Source organism: Uloborus diversus, chromosome 7 (assembly GCF_026930045.1).
Source record: "Uloborus diversus isolate 005 chromosome 7, Udiv.v.3.1, whole genome shotgun sequence".
Classification (NCBI taxonomy): domain Eukaryota; kingdom Metazoa; phylum Arthropoda; class Arachnida; order Araneae; family Uloboridae; genus Uloborus; species Uloborus diversus.
Window position 1 is genome coordinate 7,117,909 of NC_072737.1, and position 15,885 is coordinate 7,133,793.

Sequence of the window (15,885 nt, forward strand, 5' to 3'; positions counted from 1 at the left end):
GAAAAAAAGTCTTCAAGATAATTTTGCCTAATAGAACTCCTAATTTTGCTGAATCGGCAAAAAAATTTGTCGAATAAGGAAAATTTTGGGATGTCACAACGACTTTGCATTGGGACTCTCCTGGACCTTCCCTCCCCTTCCATGTTGAGATGGTGACACCCTTGTCTGGCCCTGATCCAAGGATTGGGATAACCAGGCTCTGATCTATAAATTTTGGGCCCCCCCAGGCAAAAAATTAGCAGAGCCCCTAACTGCCTACTGGAGTTCTACGTCACTGAAAGCCGGGGGCCCCTTTAGTATAGTGAGCCGCCCCGCGCTGCAGGTAAGTAGATCTGAAGCTGGGGCTAACTGAGCCCAGGCCCAAGGAGTTTAGAAACCCATCTCTCTTTAAATATCCAATGAATGAAATTTAATTTGTATTTATTAGGCTTTACATATGCAATTACGAAAAGAAAAATAATTGCTAAAATGTTTTTCGTGAATTTCTTTCTATTTGTAGTTTGAAAATTAAAACATAATTCAGAACAATTTGCATAACAGATTATCTAATAGTCGATTATATTAATTTCTGTGACTGCCTGTCCCTAACCGCATCTCCTCTGAACTGGAAATGTCTGCCAAATCAATACTGGTACTGTTGAATACATCACACTCTATAGGATTCCCCGTACCTACCATTTTTGTTCTAAACTGTTGGATGGGGACCTGAAGACAGCTGTTTTTTGATCCAGGTCAGAAGACAAGTAATCTCTGGTCTAGCACTATCAGAGGTATTAATTCTTTGAAGGACTTTGACTGCGACATATTTAACTTGCCCCAGTCACCATTAACAAACATGGAAGATCTTTGACCGGCTGGCATCGGACCTGGGACCCTTCGAGTAAGCAGGAGTCCTCCCCCAAGAGCAAAAGCACCCCCTTCCCAAAAAAAAAATACCACTCAATTTTCTTCCCCCCTTAGAAATTCTATTGGCGCAGTCTGTACCATGACCCCTTTCAGGTGGGCACCCCGAGTTAAGAGTCTGACACCTTACTAATTCGGCCAACACACCCCACCTTTGGATACAGGTTGTTAATCTCTGTATTTATTGCACCCTGTCTCACCCCTCTAAACCTTGAGGGGCCAGATATCCAGTACTGATTATGTCTTGAGGATATCCAAGGATGTCATGATACCCTAAAAAGCATAAAATCTTTGAGGCAGATGGCAAACGGGTTGGCGTGCAAAGCGAACAGGGGGGTGGGGCCCCTTGTCTAAACTATTTATTTCTGTGTCTATCTTCTCTGGATTGGCCGTGTCTATCTGTACCATTGGATACAGGGCAACTAGGGGAAGCCATTTCCACTCTTTAACACCCCTCTAAACATTTAGGGGCCTCCATTCCTGAGGATATCCAGGGATGTCTCGACACCCCTAAAATCATTAATAGTCACCTGCTGCAAATGGCTTTGAGCCCCCACAGGTGGCAACCAGGGGTTGGCGAGCCAAACGAGCAGGGGGCAGAGCCCTCTAAAATTCCATTACAATTATACTGCAGTTTGTACAGAATATGTTTTAATATTCCTTTTTATAATAAAATGACAGCTTAAGTAAAGAAATTTGTTTGAAATCATCCGATTGAAGAAACGATGAACATTAATGTAAATTTGCATTTAATGGTTCCGCAACTGTGTAAAATTTTGTGATACGTATTATGGGAATGATGATATGTATAGTGAAGAAAAATGAATTCCAGTCCATCAATTGGGTGGTAAGGGGACCCTCTGGATTTCAGAAACAATCAAATTTGGCATTATTGTGTACGCATTTTATTGTTTTCTTAATATAAAATACATTGAGCACAAATCTTCAGCCCCCCCTCCCATGGAAAATTGTGAAATGAGACCCTACTGTACCTTGAGGGGGTCCTACGGAAGTATACATGTGTACCTGAGCTTACAGCTATTATGTGCAAAGTCTATGATGGCTGCTGAGTGCTGAATTTGCTCCTTTGAGTGTTCAACAAGAAGAAGCAGAAATATTGGAATGCATCAAAGGACAAGTATTTCAGGAGTCTCATACAATGTGTTGAATAGTTTAGATGCAAAATTTGTCAAACTTTTTTTTCTGACCAAAAATGTTCAGATTAACCTCACAGCAATGGAACATTGCTTTCCATCAGCAATATTACCAGCTCATTTGCTCCTTCATCATTATGGGATTACCAACTAATTTACCTTATCATTCGGCAAACACATCATTTTTAATTCCCAGCATTCATTTATATTTTTTGATAGGAGTGAAGTAAAAGGTCTTGCAGGTTGGCCCTAGAAACATTGTTGTTTATTTTATTTGCAAAAATTAATATTATTCGACATGCAAATGGATCATATCAAATCTATAAATAAATAAATAAAATTCTCAACCTGATCATCTCAGATTTTCATGAAAGTTTTGGAAGCCCTACTCTCTGACATCTTAAATGTTACAATAAAATCCCTCCTAACAGTGTGAACCCTAACACTCTGATGCGGACAATGTTTTATTCTCCGATTGCAAGGAAAATAACATTATTAAACCTCTGTCCTGCGGACACCCCTCTTTTGCCGATAAAATTTTTTTTCCGGTTAGTGTCCGTATTAGAGGGGTTTTACTGTATATAATTAAAAAAAACACTTTCATACTTGATTAGTAATTAATTTCTGAAAGTTGTTGAAAAGCACTTTTTAACTTGCTGGCAGTGCTTAAAATTTTATAATTCAAGCTTTAAGAGAGCTACAGAGCTGTATTATAGCTCACTTTGAAGAGAAAGACATGCACTTTAGTTAAATTTTTTAATTTAAATACTTTTCGGGAAAAAATTCCCCAAAATTTTTAAATAAAAAAAAGAGAATAGTGTCATTTTGTAAAAAAAGAGCATGATTTTTACTGTATTTTAGTGAATAGGGCCAAAAATTTTCAGAGTGGGACTACGACAAAATTTTAATAAGTATGCTGTTTTAAAATTATTGGAATAGAAAAAAAATATTTAACTTGCAAATCAGAGATGAAAGATCATGAAATTATCTTTAAAATGCACTATTGTACAGCTCTGTAGCTCAAAAAAAAAAAAAAACTTAAGTTATAACTAGTGATGTGCCGGATCGTTAAATAGTGATGTGCCGGATAGTTAAAAGTTCAGATCTGCGGATAAGGATCACTTGTGTCTAGATCCGTGAGAACTTCTTGTGGGTCATCACACGCTAGAAACTGAAAGCAGATAAATTTTAAATCGTGGAGCAACAAAGAAATTCTTATTACTCGCAAGCGTAAAGGTGCAACATTGTACTCAAAATTTACTTTTATGTAAACAAGCTTATAACTCCCCACTTGGGAATTCCTAACGAATATTAAACGCAGAAAATTTCATTCTTTCAACTAGTGCCAATATTTAAACACATATAAGATCTCACTATTAAAACTACGAAAAACACTAAGTTGGTTTTTAATTAATATTTTCATTAATTCATAGGTGTCCACCAAGGGAAGGTCAGACTATGGCATTGAAAATTTTAGGAGGGTTGTTTTCAGGGGTATTTTTCTCTGTTGCATTTGGGGAAGAAGTGGACACCCCTGGGTAATTAGTGTTACAAAGACACTTTCTAAGCTAAAAACACTTTCAATCAAGTCACCTTTTGAGCGTAAAAAAGAATGATCAAAATCGTTTCATCTGTTTGGGGGCTACGATTCCACAAACACACACAAATATACATATCAAACTTATTATCTCTTTCCTAATAGAGTCGGGGTTTAAAAATTAACTTTTTTAATTTCTGAAATGATACCTTATTTAACAAAATGAAAACACTTAACTTACATAGAATTTAAGAGTGTTTCATGCCTATCTATATTTAGAATTCAAATATGTGTTGAAATTTAAGAATATAAAAGGTTTGTTTAAGATCTGGAAAAAACAGATAAGGATACACATCTTTATCTTCCCTCGGACATCCGGCATAACACTAGTCAGGATTTTTTTAAGCCAATTTTTTGTAAAAATTATCCTACAATATTTGTTGCAACTGTTCTGAGCCCACTCTGAACATTTGGGATGCATTCATACATTACAAAATAACTACATTTATAATACATTACAAAAAAAAAAAACCCTGAATTTTTGAGACACAATGTCAAAATTTAAAATTGAAAAAATATTTTTATCTGAAATATTTGTGTTGTTACACATCAAAGTAAGGCATATGCAGTTTTCTTTAAAATGAGCTATTATGCAACTCTGAAGCTCCCATAGAACTTGAGTTAGGTATAACATTTCAAAACACTGCCGGGAAAATAGTGTTTAACAAACTCAGACATTAGTTACTGATCAATTGTGTAAGATAGATTTTTTTTTTAAAGTTTATATATATTTGAGGTGTCAGAGAGTAGTAGGATTTCGCAAAGTTTCTTGAAAATCTGAAACGATCAGCTTGAGAATTTTGTTTATTTTATTGCTTGGTTTAAAATGGAATGACCCACTTACCTGTCGGAAAATAATTAATCTGTACAAACAAAATCAACAGCAAATTTCGTAGGGCCATGGTGCAAGATCTTTTACTTCACTCTTATCAATAAATATAAATGAACGCTAAGCATTAAAAATGATGTTGTGTTTGTAGAACAGTGACGAAGAATGTACTCGCAAATTAGCTGGTAACCCTATATACAGGAGGGAAATCAATGTTTCACTTCTGTGGCGTTAATCACTTAACTTTTGATCTATTTATAAAGTTTGACAAACCTTGCATCAAAAATATCCAACGCGTGTGATGATTCTTCAATACTTTTCTTTCGATAAGTTCCAATAGTTCAGCAAGTTTCATAAAACTCATTGCGCGGCGAATACAGCAGCCATCTTTGTTTTTGTTTTGACTCTTAAACGTACGTACGAAAGGTTTACGCCAGAAAAATCATGGCGTTAATTTACCGCACGTTCGCGTTTTGGCAGCTGCCTTTTGCGTCCGGTAAGAAAGGGCAGAGACTAGCGAGTTTTGTTGCGTACGTAAAAGTGACGTCACGAGTGGGCGTTGCATGCGTTAAATTTTTACGTATTGGGCAGAGACTAGGCCTCCTATAACAAATCGGACCTTGCGTGTCTGTAAAACGGTCTTCCTTACTATAGCACTTCTACTGCAGTAAAACCAATAAGGGTTAGTAGGCTAAAGTCGGAAATATCTTCACGACTGCATTATCGCTTGTATACGTGAGGTTTTTGTGAACTGCATATGTTTGGATTATTTGTTTTGAATTTTTTTTTTTTTTTTGAATAATTAGTCATTTGTAACAAAATTGTAACATAACTCCAAGTAGTAACTCCAATTGTCATAGGCGCAATATAAAACAAAGAAGTATTAGAAGTATTGATTTCAATCGAGCTCCATTTTCAGAATTTTTTGAGGTGCTGAGAATTAGAAAAAAAAAAAAAAAAACATTGCTGACTTTAAAAATTATAATAAGAGATTAGAATATACTTTAAATGTTTTTAAGATCCTTTAAAAGGAAATGTATTTTATTTACCCTCTCTCCGAAGCTGTTTGGAAGCAAACAAACAAACAGACAGACAAACATACCGACAAATACATTTCTCCATTTCAAATTCATGCTTTTGTTTTATCGCTTTATTGTTCTTTATTAATTTGTTTTAAAAATATGTTTCACTTTTACAAGAAAGTAGACTAAAAATCAGAGCTCCAAATCAAATAATCCTCATAGTTTCATATTTAATATCAAAAGTAGGATATGTCTTTGAGTTTAGCAATTTTCTCCTCCCCCTCCCCCATTCCACCCCATCTTCTCTATTTATAGTTACACGTCCACAGAGCGGAAATAAAGTTCGGAAAGTTAATGCAGACGTTCACGAAATTATCTTACAGTACAGACGCTTTATTTCCAGAGGTTTTTAACCTTCAGAAGAGTAATTACTTTCTCTTCCGTCAGACATCAGAAGAAGATATTTTTAGAATTGCTTAATTTATCGATGTGATCAGAAAACGCCATGAATGGTAATTGTGTTTCTTAAATTTGAGTTTCGTTTTCCTTTAACTTCTATGAAATATTTTATTATTATTTTTTTCTATTACTTTAATTATGCTTTCTGTACGTAAAACGTAAAAAGTATTATTTATTGAAAGCAGATGATAATCTGATGCATTACATCTATATATATAAAAATGGACTTTGGTAAATTTGTTCCCTAAGATCTCAGAAACTACCCGACAGATTTGACTGAAACTTTCACCGTTTGTTCTTTTTGGTGCTGGGGAGGTTTGTAGACCAGTTCGATAAAAATCCGATTGATAGTTCCTTTTTTATTCTAATTTGTCCAAATTTTCGCATAAATGCCCCAATATGACGGTTAAAAAATACGTGCACATATTAAAATTATGTGTCCATCGAAAGCGCTTACTTTTCTGCTGAAGATAGCATCTGTTATAAAGTTCTAAGTTGTATGAAAAACGAGCTATGGGCTTTTTTTGTTCCATGTTCGAAGGCTTTCCTCAACCCAGTTCATTATTTAGTGTATCATCTCAACTCCCAATTCATAGTTAGAATTGTTGAATGTTTTTGTGTTTCGTCTGACTGTTTGAGGCTTTTCTCAAGTCAAATCTTAAAGTAACGTTTTTTCCCCAAGATTGGCTAATAATAACTATAGATTTGGTTGATTATTTTCCATTTAAATGGAACTTTAGTGTAATTAATGGGGTTTTTTTTATTATTATTTGTGCTGATTGGATTTTTTAATCATTATCCAATCTAACAGCAGAAACCTCGCCAAAATTTATGCAGAAAGATTTCAGTAGCGGATGCATTTGGCAGTTTTTTCAACTGTCACGGTTTTTGAAGTCAAAGACTACGTAATAATGTTTGTCAGCTTTCACCATCTAAACAAAATATCTTCAATCAAAGAATCTTTAAAAACTTTTCTTACTGTAAAATAATCCAGCAACTAAATTAGGCAAATCCATAAACAGCACAAAAACTTCCATTAATGTGACTTTGTGCACAAATTCAAACCATCGCCAAATTTTACTACTTATTTTGGAAACATTACGGATGAAATTGTTTAGCGCCACTTTATGGTGACCAAAAGTATCTTAGCATATGGCGACAATATCTCTTTAACAAAAATTAGTAACACACCGTTTTACAAAGTAAGGAGGGGGAGCATTATCCAAGGTATCCCAAAACGATTCCCGCAAATTCGGTAATATTTTAAATCGCACCTAGAACCCACAATAATTGAGATTTTCCAAAATAACTAAAGTAAGTTTAAGGGGATCACGGGCGCGCGGCTACATTTTGTTAAACAGTTCGTTCTTCAATAGACATACAGAGAAGGTAAGACTCAATGTAAAATAATAATAATAATAATAAGTATTAACTGATAAATCTTTTTAAGCATGTGAAGTTTAATTTCATACTTCGGAAATTCTTCAAATTTGTATACGCTTAAATTTCGTGTTTTCGTTTCTAAATGAATACTATTTTGCTCTTTTTACTTACTGCTACTTTAGTTTTATGAGTAAGGAAGAATCTAGATTTTAAGTCACGTCAAAAAGGTGTGTTTTAAGTTCTTTCACTTAAAACAGAAAAGAAATGCAAGTAACGATTGTTTCTCATAATTATTGCTAACCCAGGCAACGCCGGGTATTTTTGCTAGTAGCTTATAAATGTTGAATAATTATACCCTGTGAGTTAAATATTTTTATTTTTATCAAAAAATAACCAATTGAGTTCAATAGGGAAAAAAACTTAAACTATGTGTTCCTGTGGGAATCTACAGCTTTTGTACGCATTCAAATTTAAAGCAAATTTTTATGATGAAAATTTAGCATCAAAACCTGTGCATATTTTTTAAGATTGTGAACTTTTTTCAAAAGAATTGGTTGGTAGAATAATTTTAAAAGCAGTTAGTTCCCCAATAATACATGGATTTTTAAAACAATCTAATAAATATTTTTAAATATATTTACAGTAAACTCCCGATTATCCGCGGAATTGGGTGGCACAAGTGCCGCGGATAATAAAAATCGCGGATAACCGCAAAGACTAAAATGGGGGACAAATCAGGTAAAAATTGTCCTATCTCAAATTCTTAACTGTATTGATGCATAACACTTTCTGCAAACAGTGAAAATATATAGAGAGTACAGTACAAATGTTTTGTATTTTTGCACAACCGAACTTAACATCAATAACAAACAAGTGTATGTACGATGAACAACGCACAAAAATAATAATAATAAAATTAAATCAAATCAATCAACCAAGCAAAAACAACTGAGTGTAAATTTACAATTTTTCAAAAAAAAAAAAAAAAAAAAAAAAAGCCACTGGTATTCGCTTTTTACTGCGAAAATACATGTTCGTGATTGTTGATTGATAATCCGCCCCGCGGATAAACCGCTCGCGGATAATCGGGAGTCTACTGTATTCAGGTACTGTGAAAACTGATTGCGTTACAAATAACTGGAATGGAATTATTATCAACTTCATTTAAACTATTTGTATTGGCTACGGTCAAAACAACAGCATGTTTTTACAAATCTTGCAGGCGTCTGCCGAAATCCGTTAATTACTACTTTGTTCCAAAACGAGCTGATGTGCGCATCACATGACTTCTTTTTACTCCAATTTAATGTCATTTGCCCATTATTGGCAGTTTTAATGTGATTCAATAGTTTACCCTCTAAATATCACCAACAATGGCGAAATTGAAACCAGATTTTAAATAAATAAATATATAAATAAATAAAAATCGTCAAATTTGGCGCCAAGTTGACGACAAAACTTGGCGACCAAAATACTGGCGATATATCGCCAACTATCCGCCAAATTATAGCACCACTTGAGTTTACATCGAAATTAACAATGATCGCCCCCCCCCCCAAAAGGGGCAAAAGACTCCTTTAGAAACACCCGAATGCAACCAAATGGGGTGTGCACAACTAGACCCCACTAGGGGTCTACGTATCAAATTTAAACTTTCTAGGACAGACCGTTCCTGAGTTATGCGATGCGACATCCATACGCACATACGTACATACAGACGTTATGAGAAAACTCGTCGTAATTAACTCGGGAATCGTCAAAATGGATATTTCGCGTGTCTATAAGTTCTTAGGGACGTATTCACGTGTGGTCAAGTCGAAAAAAAAAACCAACATTCATTCGGGAGTGAGTAAAATGGAAATTAAGGTAGATTTTTGAGTGAAATTTTTTTTCGCGAATACAATACTTCCTTCTTTGTAAAAGGAAGTAAAAAGTAAAGGTTGATTTTTTTTTCCATCCACAATTTTAGAGCCGTCTTAGACTTTTAAGTGTTTACAGTTTTTATACTTATTTTCAAACTCTTTGGAAAAATTCGATATTTCGTTAAAATTATTATTATATATTGCGATATGTTCTTATTCCCTCATTTCAATGATTCTTCTATTATTGAGATATAGTATCTTTGACATTCCTGCTTGTTCTACTTGAGGGTGGTTTCGTAGACAATCAGTGGTGAGTGTCATACCAAATACACCATTCTTCTTCACTTGAATGGTTTAACCTCCAATTTATTCTATAGTCATTTGATTTTGAGTTGTTCGTCTAAATGTTTCGCACGCATTAACAATTTTGAAACTTCAGAAAAATCTAAGCTGCTATCAAAAGGTAAATAACAAGTTAAAGATACAAATAAAAAAGAACAATTTTTTCGCTAATCGTCGCATTTCGGAAAATTTGAAAGTTTTAGGAAAATTCTTTAAAATCGCTGAAACCATCGCTGCACGAAAAAACTTGCAGCCCTGATTATAAAACTGCTCATTGTAAAAATCCGTTCAATGGACTATTTGAAGTTTTTAGCACATCCTAGTAGCATAATCATTTATCTTAACAATGCAACACCGTCAATCAGACGGTGTTGCATATCCTCTCTGATTGTCCAAATTTTAATCATATACGTTTCAAATTCTTCAATCATTTTTCATCCATCTTTGAAAGAATTGTTGGGGGACGCACCCCATCCTAAATTGTTCCCATTCCTTTAGGATATTGGTTTTCTTTAAATTTTAGTGTACGTCTCATTGCGTTTGTATTTTTTTTTAGTTTTTGTAACTTTTCTCTCTAAATTCCAAATTTTCCTAACCTGTGTTTCTAAATTTAAAACTTCGTTTATGTGTATTTTTCGACAATATTTTTCAAAATTCTAGAAGTTTTATGTGCATTATTCTACAGCACCTTTTGATACACATTTTCACATTATGAAACAACCGCTGGGACAGTATAGCCTAAGAAGTCTCTTCGCCATTAAACCAAATACAACCAACCAACCAACTTAACAAAAAATGTTATGCAGTGTAACTTCGCTTATTCGGACTAACTGGAACCAAAGGCAATTTGAAATTTGAAAGTTGTTTTCTCTACAGTGTGTTATTCTGTTATTCTACTTAGTACAGAGTACAAATGATAGCCTCGATTTCAAAAAAATCGTGTTTTCAAATCTACCCCACGTATAACAATAAGTGATGCATGAATGTAAAGAGATATATACCAAGTTCTTTGCCAATAAGGTTCAACTACAAAAACGTGCAAAATGTTCAATTTCGAAGTTGAGCCCCTATTTTCTAAGAAAAATTGGGAACGTTTTGCCTCGATTTCGTAAAATAAACGTCTTAAAAAGAAGAAAAAGGAAATGTTATAAACATTTTTATAACAAAATATCGCACTTTTTATACTTTGTATGAAAAGGTTTCATTTCTGTGATCGTAATTTTTGTAAAGGAGTTTTTTCGCGGTTACTGTTATTGTTACTCCTTGGTTTTATTTTGAAAAATATCATCAAAATTTTGCTCTGCAGCCGTATTATATTCTAGTTTTAAAAATGAGCTTTAATTTCTACGTAACTAACTTATCGGAAAAATTCACAAATTCAGCAATTCCTTCACTTTTGCTTAACCGGTCTTTTACTGTAATTATTTTGTCTTTACTTCACAGTCAGACCATGTAAAATTATTGCAGATTGTGCGAGTATTTACATATTTAGCGTTTATTTAAAAGGATTGGACTAAAATCGGGAAAACGGGAAAACTAGTCAAATTTTCAAGTGTTTTTTCCCCCCAAGAGTTCGGGTGAAGATTTTTTTAGTTCTGCCCTGCGTATGAGTCGACTTTTCGACTTTTATTCTCATTTCTTGTAGGGGAGACCGGGGGCAAGATGACGAATGTTGTAGTTTTTCCGTTTTCCACTAAGAAACAGCATCAACTGGATACTACTGGTTCTCCTATCCGCTGTTCGTTCAGCAATAGTATAAAGACGGGGAAAATAGTCATATTTGTGTTAGTTCTGAAGCTCTGATTGTTTACCGCTGATACGTTATAACTTTTTTGCATGTGTAAATAAGCTCTGCTAAAGATACAGGAATGATAGATTGTTTATCTTTAGTATTTATGAGTAACTTAGTTTATATACTGTCAATTACCATGAATAAACGTCAACTAATCGCCTTCCTTTGTGGCAATGAAGACGAATCCTTTCAAACAGGCAGTCCGGGGCACGATGACGGGTCGAAACACGGGGCAAGATGACAATACTTCTGCTTTACAAGTCCTGCTTGTAAAGAGAAATATTGTGACCCTCCAACAGAAGAATGGTTCTAGTGCTGCAATGCCAAGAGTGGTGGCGTGAGGAATGATTTTTATTTGTGACTGTTGTTAGCTGCACAATTAAACACTTCAACATTATTTTGCAATTGATGCTTTGTAAGATGTAAAAACACAGTAAAAAAATTTGTTAAAGTATATAATATATTCAAAAAAACAAATTGTGTTCAACCCTGTGTTGTCATCTTGCCCCGAGACCAAAGTCATCTTGCCCCAGTATTGAGGCAAGATGACGATTTGTTAAGGTTATGAAAAAATAAAAATATCCTTCATTTAGTTCATTTGAAAAATTAAATGATACTATATATGACACTACAAAGGACCACTCTAACAGCTCATGAAAAGGAAATTTTATTTTCCTTAAAAATAAATTAATAAACAACAAAAATTGTTAGCATAGTCATCTTGCCCCGGTCTCCCCCACTAAATTTCTCGACTTACACTGGAGTATACGGGAGTATACGGAAAATATTCGTACATTCTTTACTTTATTTATTTCCTCAGTTACATAAAAATAAGAAATCTAAAGAGTTCCCGTTAGGATAAACAAAGTGTCATTTTTAATGGGGTGCAAAGTGTTAGTTAAAGTAAGTGGGGTGGTATTTGTTGAAATACGCAGAAAGAAATATTGTTTGAGGTGCAATAAAAAGTACGTACAACAAGTGATGTATGATAAAAAGAAAATTGCTTTTTTTTTTCAAGAAAAAAAGCTGAATAATATTTTATGATAATATTGGCATTTGATGCTCCTGGTTTTCGTGTGTTCTTGGCTTTCCTGATGCTTTACGTTTTCCCTTAAGGGAATCCCAAGCTTTCAATGTCAGAATGCTGGTGGCAACAATAAAAGTAGGGGGGAGAGAGAGAGAAAGAAAAAAAAGAAAGAAAAATTTTAAATCTGAAAAAATATCTGCTGACTTCATTACTTTATGCAAACGAGAAAAAATAAATACTACAACCGATGCCATCAGCTTCTTAAAATTCAAAACATCAGTACGAGTATGCGTGCCGCTTACACAATAAAATTTGTTGTTTTGCCCATTACTCTCTATAAATCTGGAAAAGTTTCTAGAGTCTCGACACTTTCACAACACTTGAATGGACACCTGCCAAAACTGTTCAAACTCGTGCTATTTATATATAATGGGGCGCCTCATTAAAAGGGCGTCACCTCACCTGCTGTGACGCACTTTCCACCTCTCAAGCTCCACTGAATTTTTCTGGCTGATAAAATCCTCAAAAATCCAATACACTCTTTTCTTCGAAAATCCGGCATCCTTTCGGCCCGTCTCCGAATTTTTGGACACCACATGCGCACTTGTCAAACCGGTCATTCGCATGTAGATACCCGTACCGGGAACGGTTAGCGCGCTTTTTCGGATGCCGGAAAATGCATTGATTTCTCCACAGTTATCACACAAAACAAATTAAAGAATATAGAATTCACTTACTGGCTCTTTCTTCGAAACTTCTGGAAGTATCTGCCGCTACCGGCAAGTCTCGGCTTTGTATTCCTGGAGGCTCTGTGTCGTTCGAATTCCTGCCCGTGTCCGAAATCGACCACTGCAGTGAGTCTACGCGCATCCTCCCCCGCGCATCGCGGGGAGGGCGCCCCCCCAGCGCCGTCAGGGGGAATGGAACCGTTTCTCCGCAATACAAGCACCTTCTCTTTTTGACAGAACTGCTTGCTTGGCTTTTAATGGCGCAGCTTCGCTCGAGTTTTGTTGTTTTTCTCCTTCTCCACTGTCCGAGAGATAAAACTCTCATAGATCACTCATTAAGCATTTGCGCAGCACGTAAAATAATTCGAGCATTTTTAAGAGTAATTGAAAAAGTTCGGAAACGATAAATGAATCAGAATGGAAGCAATAAATTATATTTCGCTCGAAATGCTGTCGTCAAAGAACTTCTGTTATGATTCGTAAATCGATCTGGAAATTGCCCATTGTTCTGTGCTCTGTCGTTCTGACTAAATATAATTATTTTAAAGCATTCATTGTGAATTTAAATGAGCGTTAAAGAAAAAGTTTATTTAATGTTAAATGCTCTTAATCCTTTGTTTATTAATATTCGACACAATTGATACAGAAGGATCGATCTCTTTTCAGGGGTGCTCCGATGGGAGTTCAAGGGAAGCCACCGAGACCTCCAAAAAAATTTTCTCTTTTTGGTAAAATTTTTCCGGCGATTTCCGCCAAACATAGTTGCAATTTTTCTATTTTAAACGCCAGAATGTCCCACATCCCATACCGATATCTTTTCTTTCTGCAGAGTTTTGAGCTCCATTAGGCAAAATGAGAATTTCCGCCCTGCCAAAAATGTAAGTTCTTTAGGGGTGTCCCCCTAAGAGCAAGGGAGCACCCCCCCTAAAAATGCGACGAACCTCCTCAAATCGAGAGCTCCCCCCCTAAAAAAGGAACAAAATACCCCTCAAACCCCCCTAAAAATTTCAATGGCGCAGTCTGCGCCATGACCCCCTCCCCCTGGCGGACACCCCTGAGTTCAGGGCCCCTCCTGCATCTTTTTGATGAGAGAAGAGTATTAGTCCTTTATTTCCTTTTAAAAATAAATACTCATGAAATAACGTATCTCGTGGTTATCCCGGCCAGTGTGAAATCAGCATGACGACACCAGTGCATCCTATGATTGGTGTGCGACCAGCATAAAATAAGATATCCCGACAGAGATCCAGACAAACTTTGAGCTTTTTTATTAGTAAAGAAAACATTTGCTGAGAATGTCTTTCTATTTTTGAACCAGAGCCCGTGTTTTCGACTGGTAGTTATACCGGATTTGATTACACTTTTACACCATCACTCTCTCTCTGTTTTCCTTTCGAAACTAGTCTTATCAGTAGTTAAAAAAAATATGTTTCTCATTTTTCAAAACTAATGAATTGTACACAACTATCTCTTATATAATTAAAAACTGAGTGTATCTATGTATGTCCAAGCTTCTTCTCCCGAACGACAGTGAATTGACCATCGAACCAGGTATCGATGGATTCGTTATCTTCCCGTCTTCATGTTTAGCTATTTAACATAATCCTCCGCTAATAATTAGCGGAGATATCAATTAAAAACTATTAATTATGAAGCTTGGATTTTGACATGAAATCCCTATTTTTCGAAGGCTTTCCTCCATTCAAATTATTATTCAGTGCTTCATCTCAACTTTCCGCAACAACGCTTTTATTAAAATGTATAGCGTGAAGAAAATCATTGAGATGAAAGATCTGTTGCCATTTTTTTTTCTCGAATATAAACAAAAAAAAATTTTTGGTTTTTGTTTTGAGGCTTTTTCTGCTATCGGAGGTTTTAAAATGTTTACTCTTTGGTTATTTTTCCGCAACCTGCCACAAAATTTTATTGATTTTTTTTTCAAGCCTGATTTTTTGAACACGCGTCACTAGACATAACTATTATTTTCGAGGTGCACCGCGCAAAACCGGGCGACGCATCTAGTTTTTTAATAATTGCTGTAGTGCACTTGGAATGTTTCTCTTGATAATTAATTACAACGTACACAACGAAAGATGAAAATAAAAACCACTTTTCGGATTGTACTTCTCTCGTCAAGTCACAAGAAACAAGTTTGAAAAGATTCGAATGCTTGCTGTTTTCCAATTAGAATAAGAATTAGTTTTACATTCCTCAGATATTTGTCGAGAGAACAGTTATTTTGGTTCTTTTTCCCATTGCTTTTCCGTAATCAAGCGATTCTCAAAGATTTTCTCGACTTAATTAGAAAAAGAATGTCTTCGGTTGGAACAGAGAATAATGTTATCTTCGTTTCAAAGATTACTAAACCCTTCGTTTCTTTTTCATCTGCTATTCTATTTTATTAGTTTTTCAGATAGACTGGAGATGTGTCAACAAAAGTATTTGATTACGTTTAGGGTTTTGGCATTTTTAATGCGGTTGTAAAATGTTTATTTTGGATCATGTTGAGTTTAAAGTTTGAGACAAAGTAACTTTTCAGGTTTTATGTTGTAAAAGAAATCACAGGTTATAAAACTTCTATATCTTGCCTATTTAATTGCGCTTGGATGCTTTTTACGTATATAAATTATGACCATGGGAAAGAAGAGGAGAAACTTGGAACAATAACAAAAGAGCTGAGAAACGTTTCTACTAGACAACGTTTTAAAAATGGTAGAACTGGGAAATACGCAAGACCAGCGGCCGCCTTAGCAATAAAAAGCAATCCTCAAGCAGAAAAATGATACT

The 15,885-nt window shown here is 35.1% G+C and overlaps 1 protein-coding gene across 1 annotated transcript in view; it reads right to left on the minus strand.

The window, feature by feature from the left end:
- The window catches only part of LOC129225893 (synaptosomal-associated protein 25-like), a 100,963-nt gene extending 87,737 nt beyond the window's left edge, over positions 1-13,226 (minus strand). The window contains exon 1 of the mRNA XM_054860423.1: positions 13,108-13,226. The gene's annotated coding sequence lies outside the window, so the exon portion shown is untranslated. The remainder of the gene's footprint in view (positions 1-13,107) is intronic.
- Positions 13,227-15,885: the final 2,659 nt, after the last annotated feature.